This window comes from Urocampus carinirostris, chromosome 1, assembly GCF_059441175.1.
Source record: "Urocampus carinirostris isolate Australia breed hairy pipefish chromosome 1, RoL_Ucar_1.0, whole genome shotgun sequence".
Taxonomy (NCBI): domain Eukaryota; kingdom Metazoa; phylum Chordata; class Actinopteri; order Syngnathiformes; family Syngnathidae; genus Urocampus; species Urocampus carinirostris.
The window spans coordinates 9,329,572-9,337,121 of NC_142349.1; positions in this window are offsets into that span (position 1 = coordinate 9,329,572).

Sequence of the window (7,550 nt, forward strand, 5' to 3'; positions counted from 1 at the left end):
ATAAATAATTCCAAATAGTCTGTTAGCTTCCCTGTGTTGCTTTTCCCCTGGTTTTACTGCTTCCAAATGTGTGTTTTCATAATTAGGCATTTAACCAATCACATTTAAGCCATTGCTTGTTGCCAGGGTCAGAAATCTACCCAGAGGCCTCCACAATCAAATCTGCAAGCCCGGTAGCATAAAGTGTCCCTGAAGCTTTTACCTTAGCAATCAGATTTGAGAACAATCAGATTTCGAGATCGGGAAGCCAGGCATTTTCATAAAACCAAGACATTGTCTGCAACAGACTGAAGAACTTGGTGCAAATTTGATGGCCTGAAGTAGGCTTTTTATCAGAACTTCAGTTGTACTCGTAGTATCGACAAGACCTGCTACTTGTGGATGGACTGCTGATGAAAGGATGCAGACTCGTTTTACCGGTCCTCTTGAAAGTGGAAATGCTGAACAGAAGTAATGAAGGTCACCAGGGCATCACAAATGTATTGTCAGAGCACAACCGTCCGTATGGTGGGCAAGTCTATCAAAGATAAAACAAAGTGAAATACTGCACAATACTGTTGACAGCCAGGCCACGGCAACGGGTGGGAGTTCATATGTACAGCGTGGTTGCGTTGATGGTGGACGCATCAGGTTAGCACTGCTCGTTCTATGCGTTTATACTGTCATTGGCGTCGGTTTTAAGAGTATTGTTAATTATTAATTTTACAATTCTAACCATTTTAACATAGTTAGAAGTAAAGCAGCCGAGTCCTGCCATGGCCGGGCATTATACCGGCGGGCGGAGATAGATAGATAGATAGATAGATAGATACTTTATTCATCCCCTAAGGGAAATTCACATTTCCAGCAGCATCCCTGAGCTGAGAACAATACAATAATAAAGCCAAAAGAATACAATATACAGATACCCAGTGTGACGTGCAAATGCCCACTTTAGCATGTTATATAGAGTAACTAAATAGTGCTACACAGAACACATAATGCAGTAAGATTCGGTAATATCCAATGTAGGTGGTGTGGTTTAATGTGGGCCTTTACTCTGCGGGGGGGACGTAACTGCGTGAGATTCTTGCTCAAAGATGTTGTGGCAATTTCGGAGGGAATGTCAAGGATGGATTTTATTAACAAGTTTGTTGAAAAGGTTCTGAAGTTTAAAAAGGAGGAGGTACATGCTGTCATAAAAATGACTTCTGGCAAAGGCTTTGATGTGAGTTTTGAAACGGCAGCTCTTTATCAAGAGTTTTGGAATCGCTTTGAGGGAGTGAGGTCCCAGTTTTCAGGATTTACAGTGGAGAAGCTGACTGATAATGCTAACAAGATTGTCATTGTTAGAATGTTTAGTGAAATAATCAGTGCTGATGACGTCTGTTATTGGTTGAGTAGATACTGCTCAGTAAAAGGCCAGGCTATGAAGGTGAGGTGTGAGAAAGGCTATTGGACTGGTGCCTGGAGGGTACCAGTCCAACTACGGCAAGATCCTCAGGGCTTTCAGGGACTGAAACAAATCCCGTCGACTATATTCCTGGGGGAAAACCGTGGCTTTATCCACTATCAAGGGCAACCGAAACTCTGTCGCAAATGTGGTGAGCATAGGCATCTGGCTGAGGTATGTGATCGAATTTTTTGTGGAAAGTGCAGAACAATTGGACATTCCTTTGAGGAATGTATCAATAGCAGAAAATGCAATCTCTGTGGAGAAACGAATCACCTCTTTAGAAACTGCCCGAATTCGTTTGCTAACAAATTGAAAGCTAGGAAGGCAGTTAACAAAGACAACAAAGACAATGAAATGATGTCAGACAACATAGATAATGAAATGAATAAATGTCACAAAGACAATGAAATGAATAAAGATAACAAAGACAATGAAATTAATAAAGTCATGGAAATACAAAATGAAAATGAACAAGAAATTAATGAAGTTATAGAAATACCCAATGAAGATGAAAAGGAAATGAATAAAGTTATGGAAATACCCAATGACATTGATCAAGAAATGCACAAAGAAATTGGACAAGACAAACAAATTGAAAAAAACAAATGTACCTACCAAAACCCCTGGAGGAGAGACCAGAGAATCAAAATTGAAACAGGAAGAACCTGGAAATTCTAATTCGATTTCTCATAAAATACCTGAATTTAGACATGACAAACGAATAGAAAAAGCAACTGCCAATCCGAAAACACATATTAATCAGGAAGGGCCTGGAAGAGAGTCCAAATTAGCAAATTTGTTTGCTACGCCATTGCCGGGATTTGGAGAAGACAAACAAATCGAAAAGGCGAATGACTCTCCAAAAACCCATACGGGCACTGGAAAGAGGGGTAAAAGTAAGACAAAATTGGGAGTGGTGAAAAAACCAGAAACTAAGACAAGAGATTTAGAAGAAAGCCAATTGCCGGTGAATAAGCCCACAAGGGAACTGTATGAAGTTGAGACGGAGGAAGTCGGAGAGGGAAAAAATCTGACCCTTTGTGGGCAGGGAAGTAAGAGACCCCTTGATAGGTCCTCTGGCTCACCCCCTAACCCAGAAAAAAGGGGAAGACCTGGAACCACAGACAGAGAGTCAGAGGGTCCCAGAGTTTTCCCCGGTGAGTCTCAAAATGAGGTACTACTCTTAAGTGATGTGTCTGACACAGGTGACACTCTCGATGATCTTGATGATCACCAAAGAATGGACTCAGATCCCCCGGTTTTGTCTAACTAGTTTAAATACTTTAACAACAATTATGAACATTACATTCTCTACTATCAATGTGAGAAGTGTGAGATCAAAGGTTAAGGCTCACAGTGTTTTATCGTTCTTAAAAACTATCAGAACAGATGTGTTTTTACTACAGGAATGCTGCATCCCCTTTCTAAAAAATTATAAACAGTGGGAAGAGATTTGGCCATATCCGTCATTATGGAGTGGCTCGAATGAAAACCGTAACGATGGGGTAGCCATTTTAATAAACAACCCTCAACTCATCATAAAGGGGAGTACTGTGATTAGAGACGGACACGCAATCTTAGCAAGACTTTCTTATATAGGGAATGATTTTAACCTCATTAACATATACGGCCATGCCGACAGACAACTCAGGTACGAACTTTTAGAGGACATCCAGTCGCATATGCTAGGCCATCAACCACTAATCGTGGGAGGAGATTTTAATTGCATCCTAAGTAGGAAGGATAGAAAGAGGAACGATGAGGAGTTTAAAGTAGATAAAACATCAACTTTATTACAAGACATGTGCCGGACATTTAAACTGGTGGACTGTTTCAAATCCATACATCCAGGAGAGGAGGGCTTCACCTGGTTCAGTAGTGACAATGCCAGAGCCTCTCGAATAGACTACATATTAGTCACACACAAGGGGTTTAGCACAGAGTGATGCAAGATTAATTCCTGTTTTTTTTTTCGGATCACTTGCTACTGTCCTGCTCTCTCTCATTCCCTTCAGGTATGACTGTTGGGAAGGGTTTGTGGAAGTTAAACTGCTCTCTGCTGGAGGATGAAGCTCTAGTCGCACAATACAGAGAGCTGTACAAAGACTGGCAGACCCTTCAAGACTCGTATGATTCACGAGCAGAATGGTGGGAAGTGACAAAGAAACGAACACAGACCTTTTTTAAAAATGCAGGGAAAAACAAGAAACTTAAAGAGAGGAAACCCATGTCGGGTCTACAAAGAAGACTCCAACGCTATTTCATCCTAACAGAAAAGGGGATGGACTTTAATGATGAAATCAAAGAGACCAAACAAGAACTAAACGCTTTGGCGGAAATAAAGAGTAAAGGCATCATAATAAGAAGCAGAGAGAGAGAAATAGAAGAAGGGGAAAAATGTACACGCTACTTTTTAAAAAAAATTATGAGCAAAAATGAGGGGCTTTTTAAACTTCAAAACGAGAACGGGCAAATAACAAAGGAAAATAGTGAAATAACCAGATTGGTCGAAGACTACTACAAAAAATTATTTGAAAAGAAAGAAACACATGAGAATGAAATGGGGCATGTATTGGATCATATTTCAAGATCAGTGCGTCAAGACCCCTTTTTAACATCGGACTTTACCCAAGAACAACTGAATGATTGCATAAAAGCTATGAAAAAAGGCAAATCACCCGGGGAGGACGGACTCAACCTCGAATTTTACCGGACTTTTTGGGATATTTTAGCACCAGATCTGATTACGGTTTTTAACGAATTTTCCAGTCGAGACAATATGCCAGACAGTTTCAGAATAGGGATAGTTACTCTATTGCACAAAAAAGGAGACAAAATTGACTTAAAAAACTGGCGACCTATAACACTTTTAAACGTGGACTGTAAAATTTTCAGCAAGCTTCTAGCGACACGAATGTCTGTAGTCTTGGGAGACTTGGTTGATCCAGACCAAACCTGTGCCATTGTGGGAAGGAAGATCAGCGACAGTCTCATGCTGATCCGTGACACCATTTGTTATGCAAGAGACAGAAACATGCGACTAGCGGTCCTAAACCTAGACTTTGAAAAAGCCTTTGATCGATTCTCGCACCAATACCTCTTCAGGGTATTGCAAAAATGTGGTTTTCCCCAAAAATACATCAAGTGGGTAGGACTGCTATACCGAGACATCTACAGCAAATTCATGATTAACGGGAATTTATCGGAAGCAATCGAGATCAACTGCGGTGTACGTCAAGGTTGCCCTATGTCTCCCCTTCTCTATGTTCTTTGCATTGAACCTTTGGCACAAATGTTAAGAAAAGATAGATTTGTCGAAGGCATCAATATCCCAGGAAGTGGGGGACAAATTACCAAGTGTGTTTTGTACATGGATGATTTTAATATTTTATGTACTGACCGCGCATCTGTTGGAAGAGCCCTTGACTTGACTGACCTGTTTGGGAGGGCGTCTGGGTCAAGGCTAAATAGAGAAAAATCACAAGTGAAGTTTTATGGAATGTGGAAAGAGACAGAAAAGGCAGGACTCCCGCTGACGGTGTTAAAGACAGACCAGAAAATCCTAGGGATAAAATTCAATGCGGATGGAGGAGGCGAGACCAACTGGGATGACGTGACAAGGAAAGTTAAGCAAAAACTTGTTTTTTGGTCACTAAGAAAACTGACAATAGAGGGGAAGGTCCTAATCATCAAAGCGATCATCCTCCCAATGCTTTTGTCAATCAGTTTAATTTTTATGCCTAAAAGAAACGTGCTGTTACAACTGGACCGAGCCATCTTTCGCTTTGTCTGGGGCTCAAAGTGGGAAAGGATAAAAAGAGATACAATGAAAAAGAAAAAGGAAAAAGGGGGGAAAGGAGTGCCTGACCTCCAGCTTTTCCTGGGAAGCAAATATGTCTCTCTCCACTTCCAAAACGCTGTGGGCCCACCCAACAACCCGAAAAGTCAAGCAATGACCCGGTTTTGGATGGGCTCATATTTGCGGAAGCTAAAGCTTGTACCAAACAATCGTTTGATTCCAGTTTCGTTTAACTTGCCACCAACACATCTCTTTATTCGGGCTTTTTTGAAGAAGTTTGATTTGGAAACACAAGAATGTCACACTTTACAAAACCACAGGGCCCTTATTGCTATTGTGCAAGGGCGAGCTACAGTAAGCCCTGTGCGGGGGCTTGCGTTTGGCGAATCCACAACGGTTTGGAGCAACGTCAATCATCCTGCCCTCCCAAACAGACTACGAGACTTGTCATGGATGGTGGCTCATGAAGTTCTCCCAGTCAGAGCCGTAATGCACCACCGAGGAATGTCAGCGACTTCGACGTGCCCTCGACCTGGCTGTGGCGCCCAGGAGTCGGTGAGGCACGTTTTTTGTGAGTGCAGCACTGCCCAGGTCTTGTGGACAATGGCCGAACAACTAGGAAAGTTCCCGGACTTGCCAGCAGGAGAGGTCCCTGATGCACAGTACGTGCTTTACGGGGTGAGTCGGTCGAGGAGGCCTCGGAACGACTTTGCCAGGGACTGGCTCACTCTCGCCGCCATCAAGGACGCCATCTGGACCTCCAGAAACCTGCTGGTATGGAGGTGCAGGCAGATCCCCCCCGTGGCTGTGCTCCAAATGGCTGCAGATACCATACAATCTGCGAGCGGCGGGCCTAGGACGCAGCCATAAAGAAGACTCGTCTGCACCCACCCGGAGGGGGGAGCCGGAGCTACACTGTACTGTGGGAGTCCCGGCAGCAACGGCCTGGGTTGTGGAACCCAGAAGGGAGAGGACCCACGCAGAAGGGAAAGGACCCACACAGAGGACTGGAAGAATGCTGCTTGGGAGGGTGGGATGGCAGAGCTATGCCCTTGCACAATAGTATTGCCTTTTACACGCTGGTTAACTACTGTTAAAAGAAAATAACTCTGAAATTGTTTAATTGATGTTGAAAATGTCAGGAAAAAATGTTAAAACGTCATATTGTCAGATATAAAAAAATTGTGAATATGCTTGATGGCTGTGTTTTGCTGCTGTTGGTGTCGGTGGATTTGTTCAGACCGAGGACAATCGACTTTGGCCTGGACGGATCTATTGACACTAACAAAGATGTTATATAATGAAATTGTGAATATGTTTGATTGCTAATAAGATTTTTGAGAAGGTTTGTTCAAACCTCACTTTGTGTTTGCTGTTAAAAACGTAATATTGGAATATAATATTGTGAATGTGCTTAATTGCTGTTGAGATTGTCATGATTGTTTTTGGTTTTTAGTGTCAATAAATTTGTTAAAACCAAAAAAAATGTTAAAGCGGAAATCAACTCGGTACCTGGTGGTAGTGGACTACTTTTCCCACTACATAGAAGTAGCTAACTTCACTTCTACTATATGGCCTCTGTGATTGAGAAGCTCAAGACTATCTTCGCACATCAAGGTGTCGGTAGCTCTGGTCACACTTTGCCAAAGTGTATGACTTTAAAAAGGGGACCAGAAGCCCCTGGTATCCTCGGGGAAACTCCGAAGCTAAAAGAGATGTTTGGACATTCAAATCTCTCCTGAGGGAGAAGAGCCACTAATGGCCTTCATAGCTTACAGATTCATACTTTTGGCACAACGCGCTTTGCAGGAGGCACAGCTTCTAATGGGTAGAAAAATCAAAATAACCCTGTTTGTCAACAGAACTTGGAACCGAGGTGGCTCGACCTATACGTTTTTAAAAAGAAAGATCAACAAATGAAGAAGCAAGATCCTATTTGAATCAAACACACCATGCACAGCATAGCTGTGACCAGGACAGAAAATCTGGGTGAAGAACACTGCGCAATTTGGAGTCATCACAGGCCTAGCTGAGGCACCATGGTCCTACAACATAAAGATGCACTCAGGAAGTCTTAGGAGAATCCAATCTCAATCAGTCATTCCAGACTCTTACTGTTACTCGATCAGGGCGCATGGTCACCATTTCCAGGATTGACTTTTTGAGAAAAGCTAGTCGTTGTTAACAAAGGCTGGACAATTCAGACGTAGCCCTACTGAAGGCCTCGGCTGCTTACACATCAAATGTCAAGTCATTGTGGTGTGCAAACGTGTATTTGTGTGAAACCTTTCAATAATACACAAATAGTCAACTCTC